General features: G+C 47.0%; 1 protein-coding gene and 1 pseudogene across 1 annotated transcript in view; both read right to left on the minus strand.

The window, feature by feature from the left end:
• Positions 1–21,549, minus strand: part of LOC121166446 — a 1,182,205-nt pseudogene that overhangs the window by 629,319 nt on the left and 531,337 nt on the right.
• LOC121166424 (protein chibby homolog 3-like) overlaps positions 1–21,549 on the minus strand; it is a 46,702-nt gene that overhangs the window by 23,562 nt on the left and 1,591 nt on the right. The gene's annotated exons all lie outside the window — the stretch shown is intronic.

A 21,549-nucleotide genomic window follows, 5' to 3' on the forward strand; every position in this document is an offset into this window, starting at 1 on the left:
GTGACCTGGGAAAGTAGTGGAGGACAACCCAAAGCCTTGAGACCCTGCATCTGCATGGGAGACCCAGAAGAAGCTCCAATCAGGTTCCTGGTTCCTGATTGGCACAGCTCCAGCCATTACGGCCAATTGGGGAGTGAATCATCTGATGGAAGATCTTTCTCTCTATCTCTCCTCTCTATATGTCTGCCTTTCCAATAAAAGAAAATAAATCTTTAAAAAAATAGATGTTCTATTGACAGAGAAAAGGAATAGCACCCACCAAAACAAAAGGCAAATGTGAAGAACATCCCAGGAAAATAACAACAGAAGACTAAAACAGTGAATAACACATTGCTAAAATGACAGAACCAAATTACCACCTATTTATATTAACCCTGAATGCAAACAGCTTAAACTCATCAATCAAACATCACAGATTAGTAGACTGGATTAAACAACAAAACCCATCTATTATTTGCCTACAGGAGACACATTTCACCAACAAAAATCAGCAGAAACTATATCTCGTGAGTTCTGGTTTTTTTTGTTGTTGTTGTTGTTGTTAGTTTCATCTCTTCAAAACACTTTTTTCTGATTAAATTCTTCAGTGACTCATAGATCATAGAGTAGCATCATTTTCTTCAAGAAGATTCTTGATTTTCATTTCTTCAGCAACACATTAGTCATTCAGTAGCATGTTATTTAACTTCATGATGTTAATTTCTTTTCTTCCTATTGTTGATTTTGTATTGTGACTTTTCATTTAAGGGGATGTACAGTAACTGTGAAATGGAGACTATCATATCCAGATGTGAAGATACAATGTAGTATGCATCTCTATTTCCAGACAAAAATGGACTCCCAATGAAACTGTTTACTATATCTTAACAATAGGATGCTGGACTCTGCCATTGTCCATGCCCGCAATGATGGACATATGACTGTGTATGAAGAACTATGCTATAGTAATGATATAGGGGAACTCAGTAAGGAGGGAGGGATTTGAGAAGGGGATAAGAGAAATCCCAGAGCCTATGGAACTGTATTATAAAATGATAATAATAATAACAATAAAAATAATAATAATAAAGACTCAGTTCTCCAGACTTGTGCAGTAGCCTAGCGGATAAAGTTCTCACCTTGCATGCACCGGGATCCCATATGGGTGCCGGTTCATGTCCCAGCTGTTCCATTTCCCTTTCAGATCACTAAGTTGGTCTGGGAAAGCAGTAGAGAAGGGCCCAAAGACTTGGGACCTTGCACTACATGGGAAAACCCAGAAAAAGCTCCTAGTTCCTGGTTTGGAATCAGTTCAGCTCCAGCCATTGCAGCCACATGCGGAGATCTTTCTCTCTGGCCCTCCTTCTCTTTGTAAATCTGCTTCTCAAAAAAAAAAAAAAAAAAAGGAGAATAAATCTTTTTTTTTTTTTAAAGATTTATTTTTATTATTTTTTTTTGCATTGGAAAGGCGGATATACAGAGAGGAGAGACAGAGAGGAAGATCTTCCGTCCGATGATTCACTCCCCAAGTGAGCGCAACGGGCCGACACTATGCCAATCCGAAGCCAGGAGCCTCTTCCGGGTCTCCCACGCGGGTGCAGGGTCCCAAAGCTTTGGGCTGTCCTCGACTGCTTTCCCGGGCCACAGGCAGGGAGCTGGAAGGGAAGCGGGGCCGCCGGGATTAGAACCGGCGCCCATATGGGATCCCGGGCGTGCAAGGCGAGGACCTTTAACCACTTGAGCCACCGCCCTGGGCCCAAGGAGAATAAATCTTAAAAACAAACAAACAACAACAACAACAAAAAAAACTCAGCTCTCCCAAGCAATCAAAACAGTAAAAACAACAGAAAATATAAGAAACTTTTCTTAAGATACCTATGGTTCTTGTTACCTGAGTCAGTTACAAAAACACAGAAGCAAACCAAGATTAAAATGGTTAGCAGGGCCCAGCGCAGTAACCTAGTAGCTAAAGTTTTCACCTTGAATACGATGGAATTCCATATGGGCACCAGTTCTAATCCTAGGAGCTCTGCTTCCCATTCAGCTCTCTGCTTGTGGACTGGGAATGCAGTCAAGGACAGCCCAAAGCCTTGGGGTGCTGTACCGCGTAGGAGACCTGGAAGAGCTCCTGGCTCCTGGCTTCAGATTAACTCAGTTCCAGCCATTGCAGCTGCTTGGGGAGTAAACCACCAGATGGAAGATGGTTAAGATTTATTTATCTTTATCAGAAAGGCAGATATACAGAGAAGAGGAGAGATATATAGGAAGATCTTCCATCCATTAACTCACTCCCCAAGCGGCTGCAATGGCTGGAGTTGAGCCAATCCAAAGCCAGGAACCAGGAGCTTCTTCTAGGTCTCCCATGTAGGTACAGGGTCCCAAGGCTTTGAGCCGTCCTTGGCTGCTTTCCCAGGCCACAAGCAGGGAGCTGGATGGGAAGCAGGGCCGCTGGGATTAGAATCGACTCCCATATTGGATCCTGTCATGTGCAAGGCAAGGACTTTAGCCGCTAAGCTACCACACCCAGCCCCACAATTTTACTTTTTTAACATTCCTTGAGCCCTAAAAATATAATAGAGACAAAAATATTTAAGTGTAGGAAAGCAAAAGAACATAGCTCCATAAATATAATCACAAATGTTTGCAGACTCACAACTTTATTTTAAAAATTAAAATATCAACTGAGCAAATGCAGTGTTTTAGAAAACACAGCAGGGGAGCTGGGATTGTGACCCAGTGGGTCAAGCTGCCCTGGACTGTCGGTGCTGGCCTCCTATAGGACTGCTGCACTTCTGATCCATTCCCTGATCACGTGTGTACCTGTACTCCCAGGCACACAGCTGGAATTCCCAGCTTTGAGGCTAATTAGACAGAAGACATTGCCTCAGGCTTTGGCCTGGCCTAGCTCTGACCATTGCAGCCATTTTGGGGAATGAATCAGAAGGTGGAAGACCTCTTAGTTGCTCTCCCATTCTTTCCTGTCATGTGGAGTTTGAAGGTTAATAGGCAGTCAGGAAGTAAGTGTAGTGGCTTAATGGGTTAATCTGTCACCTGTGGTAGAAAATATAAGGTGCTAGTTTGAGCCTTGGCTGCTCTACTTTCAAACCAGCTGTCCGCTAATGTGCCTGGGAAGAGCAGCAGAAAATAACCCAAATAACCCTGTGCCCACATGGGAGACCTGAAAGAAACTCCTGGCTCCTGGCTTTGGTCTGACCTAGCTTTAGCCATTGTGGCCATCTGGGAAATGAATCAGTGGATGCAACATCCGTTCCACTGTTCCCCCATTCCCATAACACTTCAAAAAAATAAATTTTAAAAAATCCTGGGAAAAAATAAGCAATTAGGAACAGCTACTTTGGGAATGCAGAACCAGGTATTTGTTTGAAACCTATCACTAGCTAATTAAATAGAGGACATTGCTTCAAGCAAATGAGGGCCGATGGTTAAGGAGCATGATGGGTTGCAAACCAATAGGTAACCATGTGAGAACCTGGGCTCTGGCATCTTAGCAGAACACATCACACAGCAGCACATCTCAGGTACTTAGCAACTGATCAGGCAGGCATAACCTGCCTTAGCTGATCAGGGATAGTATTTCTCAACTGTCACACTCTCCCAGGTGATTGACAAGATAGTGTATGATAACTGGTCATAACCATACCATGATCACCACACCAGAGACAGGAAAAAGCAAAGCAGACCCATCATGTCTGGGACCTGTGCAGAAGACCTGGCTCAATGGCTGTGCACTCCCTGGAGATGCTCCCAATACCCAGACCTGTTTAGATGCCAGGACTGGCTGCTCTCAATGAAATCTACTCTTACCAACCCAGCTATACCTCTCCTAGGAATATACCCAATAGAAATGAAATCTGCATATGAGAAGGGGATCTGTAATCCTATATTTGCAGCAGCACAATCTACAATAGCAAAGACATGGAAACAACCCAGATGTTCATCCAAAGAAGAGTGGTTAAAGAAACTGGTACATCTACTCCATGAAATAATATTCAGCTATTAAGAAGAATGAAATTATGCCATTTACAACTAATTGGTCCCAACTAGAGACCATTATGCTTAGTGAAATGAGTCAGTCACAAAGAACAAATACCATATGTTCTCTCTAATAAAATGAAACCAGCATGGAAAGTAACTTCAATAAACCAACCCATACTGTTTTTCTTTTTCTGCATCCCATGTGTTTTGATGTTTGTTATTCATTTCAGTTTCATCTATTCCAAATAATTTCTTTTCTCTTATCAAAATCATCACTGGCTCATGGATTACATGGTAGCATCATTTTTCCCAAGAGACTTTTGTGCTTCCTTTTTGTCACCCATGTGTTGGTTACTCAGTGGCGCATTTTTTCATGGTGCTGTAATTTGTTGTTGTTGTTGATACTGTTGTTCTAACTCATACTAGTTGTTGACCTTGTTTCATGGCTTCTCCTTTATGGAAATGTATAGTGATAGAGTACTGGTGTCTACCATATCCAGATGTGGGGGTACAATGCAACAAGCATTTCTGCTTCCAAACAAAAGATGGGCTCCCAGTTAAACTGTTGGAAATGTGTAGACAATGGGAAGCTGGACTGTCTGACATTGTCTGTACCAGCAGTGTCGGGTACACTTAAATAAGAGACTGATGGAATTATAATTCCTTATGAAAGACTATACTATAATAGCAACATGTGGAAAATCTGTTAGGGCTAGGAGCTTAGGGGCAATCCCAGTCTATACTAAATTGTACCACAAAATCCAAAAATTCTTTTTTTAAATTTTTCTTTATTTTTGACAATCTTTACATAGTTAATTAGGGCACAAAGATTCAAGGGCTACAGGAAAGTGGGTAAGACTATTATTTCCACCTTTTTTTTTCCTGTATCTGGGGTAAAGGGGGAGATAAAGGGAGAAGCCCCACCCAGTCTCCCACCCTTCCCAGATCTCTGATGTGGGGCATGCTCCGAGGGTCTTGCTCAAGTGGTTTTGATAGTTCAACAGTTATGAATTGCTGCCAATCTCGCCATTCCAAGCATGATGAGGTCGCTGAAGAATCCACTGATTGACATAGTCCATCTTAGAGTCTCCATTTGCCCAGTTTTTCACTGCCAACATATAGCTGGGGTAGTTGATTGACTTGTTCTGTCTTCTGTCTTTTCATGGTTAGGGTTCTGAGGATCATACACTTTTACTGCAACTTTTTTTAAAGACTTTTTTTAAAATCTGAAAGATTTCACAGAGGGAAGGAAAGTGAGATAGGGATATTCTATACTCTGCTTCATTCCCCAATGGTCTGCTTCATTCCCCAATGGTCTCCCTCATTCCCCAATGGTCTGCTGAAGCTGGGTTGGTCTGAAGCCCAGAGACTGAATGTTCTAGATCTTATACAGGGGTGCAGGGTCCCATGACTTTGGGCCGTCCTCGACTACTTTCCCAGGCCACAAGCAAGGAGCTTGATCAGAAGTGGAGCAGCCAGATGGAAACTGCCCATACTGAAGGTGTAGGCTTAGCTTGCTGTGCCACAGCTCCAACCCATGTGTCGTATTCATCACCATGAGACACACTGGCCTCTGAAAGTGGCACCAGAGAGGTTGTTTGTGACTGAGACCCATTGGGGTAGAAAGAGAAAACAAGAGCAGGCTGTCTGAGTGCCTTCCACAGTGCAAAGCATTTGCCAGCACTCTGTCCAAACGGTAGTACAAGAGGCAGGAAAATCGGGCAAGTGGCGTCCTTTAGTGGGGAGGGCTGACTAGGCACTGGGCCTACCTAGGCTGTGCAGACACAATATTCCCCCTACCTTCTGATATTAGAGGTGAAGGTGAACAGACCCTGGGCAGGTAGATCAGGCAAGACAGGAGTACCAAAAAGGCCTGGATAAAGAGTTTGTAAGAGAGAGTTAGCCACAGCCCCTGCACCAGTGAGGCAAAGACTCTGGCTGGATGAGAGAGCCACGAAAGGCCTATGGGGCTGGACTGAAAGAGTGGGAAAGCCTCTGACTCCAGGAAACGTTGGCAAAGACATTTTGGTTGCTACTAGACAGGGCAGGGGAAGAGAAAAAGAAAGGAGGCACCCTTGAGGGCCGGATTGTTCTGGACTCACCGCTGCTCTCATTCTGTCCTGCCTGGCTCTGCTAAGTATGCAGCTCGAGACAGCTGCTGGCATTTCTTGTCTTTAGCAGTAGGCACTGTGGAACAGCAGGCTAAGTTTCTGCCTGAAGTGCCAGCATCCCACATGGAGGCCGATTCAAGTCCCAGCTGCTCCATCTCTGATTCTGCTCTCTGCTAATGCTTTGGGAAAGCAGTAGAGCACAATATAAGTCCTTGGGCTCCCCTACAGGGAGCCCAGAAGGAGCTCCTTGCTCCTGGCTTCAGATTGGCTCAGCTCCAGCCATTGTGGCCATTTGGGAAGTGAATTAGCAGATGGAAGAGCTCTCCTTCTCTGTCTCTCCTCTTTGGAACTGCTCTGAAATTGCCAGTGAAATAAAAGTAAACAAACCTTAAAAAAAAGAAAAAGAAAGAAAAGAAAATGAAGAAGGAAGGAAGAAGAAGAAATGAGAAAAAAGTAAAGAAAGAAAGGAAGAGAAGGCCCCGGCGCGATAGTGTAATGGTTAAAGTCCTCACCTTGAATGCACTGGAATCCCATATGGGCACCGGTTCTATTCCCAGCAGATCCACTTCCCTTCCAGCTCCTTGCTTGTGTCCTGGGAAAGCAGTCGAGGACGGCCCAAAGCCTTGGGACCCTGCACCCATGTGGGAGACCTGGCTCTTGGCTTCGGATCGGTGCAGCACCAGCCATTGTTGCCACTTGTGGAGTGAATCATCAGACAGAAGATGTTCCTCTCTGTCTCTCTTCCTCTCTGTACATCTGCCTTTTCAATAAAATAAGTCTTAAAAAAAAAAAAAAAGGAAGGAAGAGAAAACTCAGCTACAGGCAAAGAGCAGCGGTAATTGAGGTGGTCGTGTTGAGCAAGAACACATCTGACAGGCAGGCTCAGGGAAGAACCGAGAGCCCACCCTTGGTTCCCTGGAGTTGTGGACCAAAATATACCTCTCCCACTTGGCTTTCCCTCTCTTGGGATGTTGTTAGGGAGAGAGTCTCCCAGTTGTGGAGTTTCTGAACTCCTCCTAGGACCTTGCCAACACAGTGATGTCTTCCATCTGCTGGTTCACTTCCCAGATGGCCACAGTTGCCAGAGCTGAGCCAATCTGAAGCCAGGAGCTTCTTCTGGGTCTCCCTTGTGGGTGCAGGAGCCCAATGTATGGGGCAGGGAGCTTCCCAGCTCTGCCCCTGCCTGGAGAGAAGGCTAACTCCTACCCTATCAGCAAGGGCTGCAGGTATAGGTGCTATTGTCTGGTCAGGGCTTGATTCCTCACTCCATAGCACAGAAATTCATTTTCTTAAAAATTCCCACTTTCAGGCCCGTGTTGTGGGATGTATTCTGCAATGCTGGAATCCCATATAGGCTCTGATTTGAGACCTGGCTACTCTATTTCCTATCCAGCTCTCTGCTAATGTGTGGTGGGAAAGTAATGGAGGGTGGCTCAAGTGCTTGGGCCACTGCACTCATGTGGGAGACTTGGATGACCCTCGAGGCTCCTAGCTTTGGCCTATCACAACCCTGGCTATGGTCCCCATTTGGGGAGTGAACCAGTGAATGGAAGATGTTAGCGTGCAAGTGTGTTTCCCTCTGTGTACCCCAGCTTTAAATAAATAAAACTTTAAAGAAAAATTCTCATTTTCTTCCCATCTTCTTCAGCTGGTCTTATACATATGGGCTGATGTTACCCCAAGAAGAACAACAAAGAATTCTCTGCAGGAATCCATCCACACAAAGGGCTGGGTCAGCACTGTGCTCCCTTCACTGGTCCCTGAGGCTCCAAGATGCAGGGGCACTTCCCAGACAGGACGCAGCATGGGTTGGTGGCCCCATGGGTATCTGGGGCTGGGACAGCTTCCAGGGAGGAGTCGGCATCCCTGGACTTTTGGAGAGGGCACTGTGGCTTCCTCAGGGGACCCTTACTCTCAGGCAGCCCTCCTCCCAAGGTGGGAGTCATGGAGATCTGATCTGGAGATGGACTGACTAAATGGAAGGCAAGCAGGTGACCAAACGCAGAGTGGCCATTGGAAGTTAGGTTGTGTTAATACATTCTCACCTGAGGATGACAGTTGCAACAAGGTGTTTTGACCCCTTAACCACCCGAAGCATGTATCTGCTTCTTGGCATATTCCAAATGGAGTTTTGTCACACAAAGTCATCTATTTGCTGGTATCAAGGTAACCCCATAGAATCATCTCTGGAGAAGTTCAGAAATTTGTGTCTGCCTTGAGTGCATGTTATAGTAACAGGCTTAAGCTCCTTTTTGGGCAGAGAGCTCAGAAGTAAAGTGAAGCAAGGAGGCACCTGTGGGAGTCACAAGGAAGAGCAAGCTTCTGGGGGTTTGAGCTGGCCACAGCAGCACTTCTCTGGCCATGTGTCTGCAGATGTGTGGCTTCACAGCTCTGTAGTTGGCCATCCCATGCTTGTCTGGAGGCTGAAAGTCGGAGGTGGGGATCAGCACACTCGGTCCTATCTGGAGGTGCCAAGGCAAAACTAGCCTTCTGCTCGCTTCTAGCTGCAGTAAGCACTGTTTCCTTCCCTGCAACCACCCTTGGGATGACAGGTAACCCAGCAGCACTGCACACCCCACGTCTTCCACTTGGTCATACGTCAAAGTCCCTCTTGCTTTGATAGGGTAAATTTGGAAACTAGGGTATGGACTTCCTTGGGGGGTGGGCATTACTTTGCTTGTCACACCTTCTAGTCGACTTTTATTTGCTATTTAATGCATTTATTTTATTGATTTGAAAGGCAGAGTTAGAGTGAGAGATCTTTCATCCATTTGTTTAGTCCCTAGATAGCTGAAATGATCAGAGCTTGGCCTAGGAGTCAGGAACTCCACCCAGGTTTTCCATGTGGAGAAGGGCCCTAGTATCTGAGCCTTCGCCTGCTGCCTCTCAGACCTGCACTATCAGCGAGTTGGATGGAGTAAAGGAACCCAGGCACCCGAGCGTGGAGGTAGTCACTCCAAGTGATTCTAAGTTGTTCCATACCTGCCTCAGCAACAGACTTTTTTTTTTAAAGATTCATTTCTTTTTCTTGGAAAGGCAGATATACAGAGGAGGAGAGACAGAGAGGAAGATCTTCTGTCCGATGATTCACTCCCCAAGCGGCCACAATGGCTGGAGCTGAGTCAATCCAAAGCCAGGAGCCTGAAGCTCTTCCAGGTCTCCCACACGGGTGCAGGGTCCCAAGGCTTTGGGCCGTCCTCGATCACTTTCCCAGGTCACACGCAGGAAGCTAGATGGGAAGCTGGACCGCCGGGATTAGAATCAGTGATCCCGGCACATGCAAGGTAAGGACTTTAACCATTACACTATCATGCCAGGCCCCAGCAACAGACTTTTTAATTGCACAGTGTGCATGTGTCATAAATGACTTTCCTGAGGGACACTCAGGTTATTCCCAAGTGCTCTCTTCACACAGACATTTGGGGTCCCAGTGCCTACGTGTAATGACCCATGGGGTGGGCCCATACAAGCACTTTCCTCCTTGTCTCCACCTCTCCCAGCTGGGCAACAAACTCGGATGCCTCAGTTTTTGGGTTCTGAGGAATTCCAGTATCTTACTTACCTGTGGGAGGTGGCAGAGGGAGTCAGGACCCTGGGCTCGGGGTGGTCAGGGACTGGCACCTGCTTGTGGAGCCCACACTTGGGACTCTGGGCCAGAACACAGCACAGTACCCAGGGAGCAGGGAAGTTTGGCTGAGACCAGAAGCCCTAGAACCAGGCCCAGTAAAGCCAGGACCCACTACCCCTGCTCTCTGCAGCTCCTGGCTTCTTCATTCCTGGGGATGGGGATGGTTGTAGGGGCCTTCAGGCCTAAGGAACTCTGATCTTCATGAACTGTTTTGCATCAGCTGGGCTGGGACATCTTTAGACCCTGGGACTAACCAGCCAGGGGTTATGCTGGGAGGGGTCAGACCACAAAGTGAGGGTCTTGGAACTGCTTGGAGTCCTGGGTACGAGGACTCTGGAAACAGGAAGATTGTGCACAGGGAACCTCTGGGGGGGAACCCATGAGTGTCCTCCTGGCTCTGTCCATGGAATCAATGACCAGAGTGGTTAGGAGCCACCTCCTGGTCCCAAGTCCCAGACTGGGGACTCAGCCACCAGTCAGTGTCATCCTTGTCCAGAACCTCTGGCCATCTCAAGCCAGCCCCTGGGCTTCCTCAAGGGGGTGTTATGGGGCCCCGTGGTTAGGGAGTAGGGAAGAGCAGCAGAGTCAGCCTGGGTGATACACATGGTCAGGTGACTATGGGGATGCAGGGTAGGGCTTCCCCTGGCCTGACCTGGCTGGTGACGTCCCCTTCCCATGCCCCCAGGGTACATGGGTGCCTGTGCTCTTGCCCGCATGCTTGAAGCCCTCAGAAATGCCTTTCCACGGTCAGTGCCTGCCCCCGCTGCCCTCCCCGCACTCCCCACCAGAGTCTCAGGGCCACAAGCCAACTCCTGGCTCAGCTTTGTTGGCCAAAGTCCTTACTCTTTCCACCTTGCTTCCTGGCCTGGTCTCTCTGCATGGTCTGTGTCAGGGCTGTGAAGTCTCCAGCTACGAAGGTGTCATGGAGGCTGGGACCTGAGTGGTCACCCGTGAATGTCACCCATCCTGTCATGTCTGGGGTACTGGGGCTGGTATCTTTCCCAGGAACTGCTTCAGGGTCACAAGGATCCCACTGCCTATGGACTAGTGAGATTCAGGGTCCTGGCATCCTAGGACAGATCAGTGGTTTTGTCCTGGCCCTGTGGGACTGTGGTACTACCCACCTGGCTGTCCTGGTCCTCCTGCCATCAGAGCAGACATGGGCCTAATAAGTAGCAAGGGTCTCCACAGCTGGTCCCTCCCCCAATCCTCTCCTTGTTCAGGTATTTGCAGGGGCTTCCAAGGGCTTCTGGGCCCGCACTTGCCGTCCCCTGACACCCAGCTGGACGTAGAGAAGCCATGGGTGGTACTAGCACTTCCTGTAACTCCCAAGTTCTGCCACCTGCGGTAGTATCAGGTGAGTCAGGAGTCTGAGAAGTGGGTGAAGGCACCAAGGATGGCAATGGCTATGTAGTATCCTGTTAGACTAGTTTTCTGTTTGCATTTCTTGGGCCTGTCAAGCTCTGTGATAACTTGGCTGACACACTCTGCTTCCTCCAACCTGGGCAACCCTTCAGTGCCCACTGTGGGCCTCAACCTCAAGTTCTAACAAGCGAGTGACTCCAGATGAACAGAGCTCCTGCCCTAGATCCAGCGGTGCACAGTGGACAGAGCAGGTTCCTCGGGGTAGAGCTAGACAGTCCCAAAGGGTGGCTGAGCCACTGGGTTATAGCAGCTTCTCGCCCTCCCCCTACTCCATTTTTAAAGATTTATTTATTTTATTTGAAGGGCGGGTTTACAGAGAAGGACACAGAGAGAGAGAGAAAGAGAGAGATCTTCCATGTGCTGGTTCATTTCGCCCAATGGCCACAATGGTCAGAGATAAGCTGGTTCAAAGCCAGGAGCCAGAAATTTTTTCTGGGTGGTAAAGGTTCAAGGACTTGGACCATCCTCTGCTGCTTTCCTGGATCATCAACAAGACGTGAGCTGGTGCCTATACATGATTCCAGCACTGCAAGCAGAGGGTTAGCCTACAGGCATAGCCATAGTCTCAACCTTGCCGCCTGTGATACAGGCCTGGCTGCCACCTGTGTAGGTGGGGTGACTGGAGGGCTGGGGGTCTGCTGGCCTCATCACTGCTCTTTCCTGAGCCTGCTTTCTACTCTAGGACAGCTTCCAGAAGGTGTGAATCTGGTTTTCAGCCAAGAGTTTCCCTGTGGGTCAAAGCCATTGCCCCATGGCTGACAGCAGCGTCTCCTTGGATTGAACTTCTATTGGTGTTTTTGATATCATGTTCTCAGCTGTGCCAGAAATGTGATATTTAAATATTTTTCTATAAAATATTTTCAATTCATAGGTCAAATCTGTCACTCAACCGCAAGGGTAGAAGCTGAATGTGGAGGGCTCCCTGCTACTGCCCCTCAGGAGTAAGTCCAAATATGAACCTTACACTACACTCACGTGCCAGAAGATGTCAGACCTTGGTTGTGAGTGCCTGGTCCCTACTCCCCATCCCGTTCTAACAGTCTGCCTTCCTTCCTTCCTTCTTCTTCTTTTTTTTTTTTTTTAATTTTATCAATACGAGAGAACAGATTTCATGTATTTCATAGGTACAGTTCTAAGAAGGCAACCATATTTCCTTCTCTTTCTTTCTCTCCTCCTCAATCCCCCTTCTTCCTTTTTCTTCTTTCTTTTTTTCTTTTTATAAAAACATAATTTCAGTCCCCTCTATAATTACACACCATCACTAGCCATTATATTCAACAAATGAAAAGTAGAAAGGTTAAAACAGCAGTCAAATCACAAAATTTGATTGTGCATCCCTATAGATTTTTTTTATATTCTGTAATAGCTGCACAGATCAGAAACCTATATTTGTTTTTTACGACTGACTTATTTCATTAGCACAATGGTTTCCAGTGGATCCTTTTTGTTAAAAAGTATTTCACTCCTTTTTTTTTAATGGCTGAATAGCATTCAACAGAATGTAGCACAGTCTATCCATTCATCTATTGATGGGTGTCTGGGTTGTTACCATGTCTTAGCTATTGTGAATTGTGCCCCTACAACGTGGAGGTGCAGGTAACTGTCTGGTATCCTGATTTCATTTCCTGGAGTAGGATGGCTGGGTCCTGTGGTAGATCTATTTTCAGATTTCAGAGGACTCTCATACTGTCTTCCATATGGTTATATCACTTCACTCCCATCAACAGTGGATTAGGGTGCCTTTTGCCCTTCATCAGCATTCACTTATTTCTTGATTTTTAGATGATAGCCATTCTAACTGGTCTGTAGTGAAACCACACTGTGGTTTTTACTTGCATTTCCTGATGCTAGCGATCCTGAACCACTTGCTCATGTGTCTGTTGGCTATTTCAGTCTTTGCCCATCGCTCTCTCTTTTTTAAAGATTTTTATTTCTTTTTATTGCAAAATCAGATATACAGAGAGAAGGAGATACAAAGAGGAAGATCTTCCGTCCAGTGATACCCAAGTGACTGCAACGGCTGAATGCTTGGATCCAGAAACTTCCTCCAGGTCTCCCATGTGGGTGCAGGATCCTAAGGCTTTGGGTCATCCTGCAGCTTTGCCAAATTTTGAGTTCCATTAGTCTCTCAGTGGAGTCTTTTAGTTCCCCTACATATAGTATCATGTCTTCTAAAAAAAGTAACAATTTGATTTCCTCTTTTCCAATTTGTATCCCTTCAATTTCTTTTTCTTGCCTAATGCTTGTAGCACAGCCCCAAGATTCCCACAAAGTCACAGGCTGTAGGAATCAGCTCTGTGTCCTAGGAATCTCTCAATCAAAAGGGAGAGCAATTTCATTCAAAGTTAAGTGGGCGCCCTGCCTATTGCCAGCTTCTCTACCATGTCTCTTCCCCAGTTGAAATCACCAGCGACCACAGGCTCTGCCAACTTCTCTCACCTCACTCTGGGCCCTGCTGCTGTCCCATACACATCTTGTCACTCCAGAGTCTCTCTCTTACTATAAGATTTCGTGGGAAAACCTCTCTAACTCTCTCCCAGAACCATAGATTCTCTGTTTTCTTCTGGGTGTTTCTTGTGATCAAAATCACCTCATGTTTTCTCTTTTCTGTCATTTTGGAATCCATATCTTCCTTTTAAAAAATACAATGAAGTATTAATTGCGGATGTATCCTGCCTACTCAAGGCCTATCAGAAAGACAATTTCCTTCTCTCATCTTGCCGTAGAAATTCCCACGGAGCACAGTCACTCCCTTCAGGACACACAGGAGAACCAGGTGGAGAGAGTGGGGCAGGGAAGGTCTGTGGCCCCTGGGTGACCCTGTTTTTCTTTCTGTATTTAGCTACATTTCTGGTCCATTTTCTGTTGCTATAACAAAATAGTTGAGGGTGTGTGATTTAAAAAGTTTACCTTACTCACAGAGGTAGAGGGCTGGCACTATGAAGGGTTTTCAGCTGCCTCACTGCATGGCCACACAGAGTCAGTACATCTTTCCTTATTCAGCTACTAATGTCATCAGGAGACCTTCCCCTCGTGACCTCCTAAAGGCCCCATTTCCTTTGTTTGTTTGTTTGTTTTTTTAAAGGTAACTTTTCTATTTTGGATACCAGGTAGTATTGGTATATGAATATTTTTTTTAACGATTTATTTTTATTGGAAAGGCAGATTTACAGAGATACAGAGAGAAAAAGCTTCCATTTGCTGGTTCACTCCCCAAGTAGCTGCAGCAGCCAGAACTGAGCTGATCTGAAGCCAGGAGCCATGTGTTCCTTCCAGGTCTCCACTGTGGATGCAGAGTCCCAAGGCTTTGGGTCATTCTGTATTGTTTTGGCAGGCCACAAGCTGGGGGCTGGATGGGAAGTGGAGCAACCGGGACATGAATCGGCGCCCATATGGGATTTCAGCACATACAAGATGAGGATTAAGCCACTGAGCCATTATACCAGTAGAGGCCCATTTCCAAACACTGTTAACAAATAAGTTTGGGGGAGCTAGTGCTGTGGGTCAAGATTCCACTTGTAATGGATTTTTCTTTTTCTTTAAAGCTATGTATTTACCTGAAAGGCTGAAAGAGGGATAGACAAAGAACAAAGAAAATCTCTAATTTGCTATCTTTCTCTCTCTGTAATGCTGCCTTTTAAAATACTTTTTTTTTTTTTTTTGGAAACGTTTATGTGCTTTTATTTGAAAGGCAAAGAAGAGAGCAAGGAAGAAAGCTATTCCATCTGTTGGCTCACTCCCCAAATGGCTGTGAGCCAATCAAAAGCTAAGTGGTAGCAGCCTCCTCCAGACTTCCCATGTGGGTGCAGGGTTCCAAGGCTTTGAGCCATCCTCTGTTGCTTTCCCAGGCCATAAGCAGGGATCTGGATGGAAAGTGGAGCAGCCAGAACATGAACTGCCACCTTTATGGGATGCTGACACTTGCAGGTAGAGGATTAGCCAATTGAGTCATCGCATCACCCCTAACAAAAATTTTAAAAACAAAATAAAATTTTAGAACTGAATTTCCAACACATGAACTCTATAGGACACACGTAGGTGTCTAGCTGGTTTGCTTCTATGTGCATCATAGTCCTAATATTGCTGTTGCCATTGACCCCTGGAAAGTGAGGCCTGCCCAGGTGCCCTTTCAGTCCTGCTACCTAAGGTGGGAAGAATGCCCTGATGGCCTCTGATGGCTAAATGTCACCATTCACAATAGCTAAATGCCTTTTTGGCAATCTTCTGGGACTCCAGAGAGCATGTCCTACTGTCCTGACCTGTGGAGGACAACTCACTGACAGCTTCTTTATTATGTCAGAGAGGAATTCTCCTTTGCGACAGGTATGTCCTTGAGGCAACTTTGGGAGTCATCTTCTGGTCTCATAACAAATCTGTCCAATGCTCTCACTTCTTTGACTCTTCAGGATCCTTCCTCAAGATCAACTAGTGTAGGGCTGGCATGGTCGCACACTAGACTAAACTATCACTTGCCTGTGACATTCCATATGGATACTTGTTTGAGCTCTAGTTACTCCATTTGCGAAGCTACTGAGAAAGCAGTGGAAAACAGTCCAAATTCCTGGAGTCCAGCCATCTACATTAGAGACCAGGGTGGAGATTCAAGCTTCTTGTTTTGACCTGGCCCAGCCCTGGCCATTGTGCTCATTTGGAGAGTGAACCAACAGTTGGAAGAGCTCTCTCTCTCTCTCTCTCTCTCTCTCTCTCTTCTCCTTCTTTAAGTCTGGCTTTCAAATAAATAATAAAATAAAATGATGATGATGCAGTATAACCAGGCTTTTACAGTGTAGGTGAGCTAGAACTCTGGAACCTCTGTAAGGTCGCCTTAACTCTTTTAAAAAATTATTTTTTTTATTTACTTGAATTTGTGTTTTATTTGCTTGAAAGGCAGAGTTACAGAAAAAAGAGGAGAGACAGAGAGAAAATTGCTGGCACTTGGAGGTGGAGAATTAGCCAGTTGAACCAATGTGCCAGCCCCACCCAAACTAGGGACTGCTGCTGCCTTTTGCACTGGTTCACTCCCCAAGTGACCATAACTGCCAGAGCAAGGCTGTTCTGAAGTCAGGAACCAAGATTTTCTTCCTGGTCTCTTAGGCAGGTGCAGGAACTCAAAGGACTTGGGCCATTTTCTGATGCTTTCCCAGGTACATTAATGGTAAACTGGATTAGAAGCAGAGCAACCAGGATTCAAACCAGTGCCCATATGGGATTCGGGTACTACAGCAAGCAGCAGCTTTGCCTGCTATATCACAGTGCCAGCCCCATAATTCTGTTCCTCTTTGCATACACTTCTAGTCTCTGCTTAGGGCCTTTACCTCTGTGGCAGATTAGGACTTAGACCGTAAGTTAATATATTTGCTGCCTGCATCAAAGACTTTCCCAGTACTATGATAGTGGTATCTTCACTTCGGTAACTATAGAACATGGGCAGTCCAAGGTTCTGGGAGCCACCCAGAACACATAAGGACAAGTTCAGGGGTCTTAGGAAGGATCTTAGTCTTGACTCATGAGGGATGTGCCCTGCCCAGTCCACACCTTCCTTTATCTTATCTATCATGCCCTCTCTCTGGGTGTATCAACTCTAGGTTCCCCTGTGGGATCAGCTGTGAGACACCTGCTGCAGCTCTGTGGGTGACTGAGCTATGTCCTAGAGTAGCAAACCATTTCTCTCTCTGTGCTGAGACCTCATCCTGGTTTCTGATCCGAAGACAAGCAAACAGGGTGTATCTTGAGGAAGCAGTATAACAAACACACTCACAGGGAAAACCTCAGATGGATTGCAGCATAGATAATCTGCTAAATGGGAGGGAGGCAGCTCCTCCCATCAGCAGTGCTCAGGGGACTCGGGCTCAAGGATCTTTAAACTTTGACCTTGACCCCAGGCCTTGAGGTCTCATTGCTTCCTTTTGAAAAACCCAACTTTATTATAAGAAAACTGCTAGAAAGTGGTCCAAGTGACTGGATCCCTGCCACCCACCAGATAATATTCCCAGCTCCCCCAGCTTAGGCTTGGTCCCTCACTGGCTGTGCTGGTCATATGGGGCATCTGGGGACTGGAGCAGTAGTTGGAAGATCTGTCTCTCACAGGTTCTAAAATTCTGACTTTCAAAATGAATAAAGCATTCCATAAAACTAAAAAAGAAAAGAAAACTGCTAGAAGGCAGGAGTCCTTTGCAGCTCTGTTGCCTTTCTGATGAAATCTTGGACCTTCTTTTCAATATGCACTGCTTCCTGCCTGGTTATTGAGGGCTGCTTTTTCTTATTTTTTAAATATATATATATATTACCATATATTATTTTTATAAATATATAATATATTAATAATATAATATTTATTATTTAATATTGTTATATATGTAAAGATATCTATTTTATATATATTTGCCTTTTAGATTTTTTTTAAGATTGATTTTATTTTTTTTGGAAAGGCGGATATACAGAGAGGAGAGACAGAGAGGAAGATATTCCGTCCGATGATTCACTCCCCAAGTAAGCGCAACGGCCAATGCTATGCCGATCCGAAGCCAGGAGCCTCTTCGGGGTCTCCCACACGGGTGCAGGGTCCCAAAGCTTTGGGCTGTCCTTGACTGCTTTCCCGAGCCACAGGCAGGGAGCTGGAAGGGAAGCAGGGCTGCCAGAATTAGAACCGGCTCCCATATGTGATCCCGGGAGTGCAAGGCGAGGACCTTAACCACTGCGCCACCGCGCCAGGCCCTAATTTGTCTTTTTTAAAGATTTATTTTTATTGGAAAGTCATATTCACAGAGAGAAGAAGATACAGAGAAGATTTTCCATTTTCTGGTTCACTCCTCAAGTGGCCATAGCAGCTAGACTAAAGTTGACTTGAAACCAGGAGCCAAGAGCTTTTTCCAGGCCTTCCATGTGGGTTCAGGATCCCAGGGCTTTGGGCCATCCTCTAATGCTTTCCGAGGCCACAAACAGGGAACTGGACAGGAAGTACAGCAGCCAGGACACAAACCTGTTCCATATGGGATCCCAACATGTACAAGACAAGGATTTGGCCACTGAGCTATCACACCAGGACTATTATTATTATTTTTTTAAAGATTTATTTTTATTATTTTTTTATTGGAAAGGCGGATATACAGACAGGAGAGACAGAGAGGAAGATCTTCCGTCCGATGATTCACTCCCCAAGTGAGCGCAACGGCCGATACTATGCCAATCCGAAGCCAGGAGCCTCTTCCGGGTCTCCCACGCAGGTGCAGGGTCCCAAAGCTTTGGGCCGTCCTCGACTGCCTTCCCGGGCCACAGGCAGGGAGCTGGAAGGGAAGCGGGGCTGCTGGGATTAGAACCGGTGCCCATATGGGATCCTGGGCGTGCAAGGCGAGGACCTTAACCACTTGCGCCACCGCGCTGGGCCCTATTATTATTATATTTTAAAGATTTATTTATTTTCATCGGGAAGGCAGATTTGCAGAGAGAAGGAGAGACAAAGACCTTCCATCCGCTTATTTATTCCCCAAACGGCTGTTCTGGCCAGAGCTGAGCTGATCCAAAGCCAGGAACCAAGTGCTTCTTGTGGGTCTCCCACACGAGTGTAGTCTTGAGGACTTAAGCCATCCTTCATTGCTTTCCCAGGCCATAAGCAGAGAGCTGGATGGCAAGTGTAACAGCTGGGACATGAACCAAACAATATCCATATGGGAAACGAACACTTAGAGGTGGAGAATTAACCAGTGAGCCAACACACCAGTCCCACCCAAACTGAGGGTGGCTTCTTCTTTTTAAATAAGTTCATTTTATTTTTGATGATGTTAACATAGTTGAGAAGAATGTATGCCCATGTGGACTCCTGATTAAGGTGGGAAGGGTCAAGGAATGGGGAAAGTGGAAGAGACAATTACTTCCATTTTTTTTTTCTTGTATCTCAGGGAAGAGGAGAGAAACAGAGAGAAGGCAGCTCCCAGCAGCCTAGCTACATCAATACTTGGGGATGGGGAACAACCACTTGATGTCATCCAAGATCCCTGTATGAAGCATGTTCTGAGGGTTCTGCTTAAATGGTTTCGGTAGTTCTAAGATACTGTTGGTTTCATTAATCCTTCCAAGGCCCATTGGCTGACACAGTCTACCTAAGAGGTTCCACTTACCCAAATACTTGCTGTCAACGCTTGCCGTGGAGAAGTGTCCAGTTTGTTCTGCCCTCCACCCTCTGCCATAGTACTAGATACCCTTTCCAGGTCTCAATGAGCTGTCATGTCCCCCGTGTACATTCAGATATGCCTTCCACTGCTCAAGCTTCAGCAACCAAGAAGGCCTAGTTCTGACACATGCACTCCACAGTCAGACCACACACATCCTGTGATTTTTCCCTATCCCATGGTTGGAGTTTTGATCCAGGGGGTCCAGTTGATTAGGGGGGGGGGCAGGGGAGTCCCCAAAGAAACCTCGGCTGAGGTGACCCCAGACCTGACTCCTGTGTGCCAGCCAGTGTGGAATTTGGCTCAGTCCATCACCCATGCCAGCCTACACACACACACTGGTGGTTGCAGTTTTCCAGTCAGTTATGCCGTCAGCCCCAACTCATATGCAAACCTATGGATGCTGCAGCCCAGTTTAACCCTTCCTACCACACATTCAACCCTCACACACACCACTGGGGACTGGAGCTAGTCAGCACAACCTCCGAAAGGCTCAACCAGGCCTGCTCGCAGCCCTGGTTCAGGCAGCAGACTGGTCCAGCCTGTGTCGCATCCCATTCAGCTTTTGTACACACCAAAGGATGTTGCAGCCTAGCTCAGCCTAACTGACCCCAGTATCCAACCACACTTAAACCCTGTTAGGAACTAATGCTTGTGCAGCCAGGCCCACCTCCAGCCCTGGTTCTCATGCTCACTGGTGGGAGCTACAATCCATTAGAAAAGCCCAGAAGATAGGGGTGGGTGGCAAGAATTCTACCACTGAGCCACCAATGCAGGAGGCTTCTTTTTTGTTTTTTTGGTTTTTTTAAGATTTATTTATTTTTATTGGAAAGAAGGATTTACAGAGAGGAGGAGAAACAGAGAGGAAGATCTTCTGTCTGCTGATTCACTCCCCAAGTGGCTGCAAGGGCCAGAGCTGAGCCAGTCCGAAGCCAGGAACCAGGAGTTTCTTCCAGGTCTCCCAAGCAAGTGCAAGGTCCCAAGGTCTTGGGCCATCCTTGACTGCTTTCCCAGGCCACAAGCAGGGAGCTGGACAGGGAGCAGGGCTGCCCAAATTAGAACTAGTGCCCATGCGGGATCCCTGTGCGTGCAAGGCAAGGACTTTAGCCGCTAGGCTACTGCGCTGAGCCCTTTTTTAAAAAATTAAGATTTATGTAATTGAAAGTCTGAGTTACACAGAGAGGGTGGGGCAGGGAGAGCCAGCTTCCATCTCTTGATTCAGTTCCTAGATGGCTGAAATGGCCAGGACTGCACCAGGAGCTTAGGGTCTCCCATATGAGGGTCAGGGGCCCAAACACTGGGGTCTTCTGCTGCTGCTTTTCCAACGTCATGCATTATCAACAACCTAGATCCGAAGTGGAACAGCTGGCACTCAAACCGACATTCTAGGCCTTAATGCCACTCAGCCCCAAATCCAGACGTCTTGAGTGTTAGGGCAAATACCTACCCCAGAAATGCCATTTTTATATGACTACTGGTATGCTTTGTACTGTTTTAGGACACAGTTTTACATGGAGTTGTAGTTGGTCTATCCCAGGAAGCAAGTGGGATCCCCCACCCTCTCTCACAGGCTCCAGGAAAATGACGGCATCATTTGCATCGGGATGCGGACATGACGTCGGCTGTCTGTGCTAAGCGTAAAAGGGCCGCATACTCTCTGCGCACTTGTCTGGGAGAAGGGTGGGGGCGGGGGAAGAGATCTGGATGGGATCTGAATCAGGTTGGAGAGGACTGAGGTAGCAGTGGGAGGGGCATCACCAAGGTTCAAAGCCTTCAGGCCAAGCATCCCTGAATTTTTCAGGAGGTGGGGTTTGTGATGCTGTATTTTTAAAATGACACCTGTACCTTCTGAGAAGCAAACATAGAGGCCCGAAACCTAGGCGCCACCTTCGCTCCAAAACGCAGCACAGGTAGAAGAAGGAGGCAGGTGTTGCCCAACGTTGGGACTCGGGGGTGGGGAGGAGGGGCTGTCAGGGTCCTAGCCTCCAGCCCGCTCTCTGTTCCGCACCCTGTCCCTTCCATTTCCCTGAGCTTGTCGCAGCCTTAGGCTTTCCACCTCTCGGCTACTCACATACATTAGCCCGTGTTGCCCCCAGCCCTGCGTTCTTCCAGCACCGCTCCCCCGCCTCCTCCTTCCCGACCGCACCCTCCCCCGGACAGGCCACCTGGGCAGCATCCCGTGGCGCCCAGCCTTCCGCAATCGGACACAGGCCCCGCGAGCGAGCAGGGCAAGGCGGGCGTGCAC

This window comes from Ochotona curzoniae, unplaced genomic scaffold (assembly GCF_017591425.1).
Source record: "Ochotona curzoniae isolate NIBS_2020 unplaced genomic scaffold, NIBS_Ocur_1.0 patch14, whole genome shotgun sequence".
Taxonomy (NCBI): Eukaryota; Metazoa; Chordata; class Mammalia; order Lagomorpha; family Ochotonidae; genus Ochotona; species Ochotona curzoniae.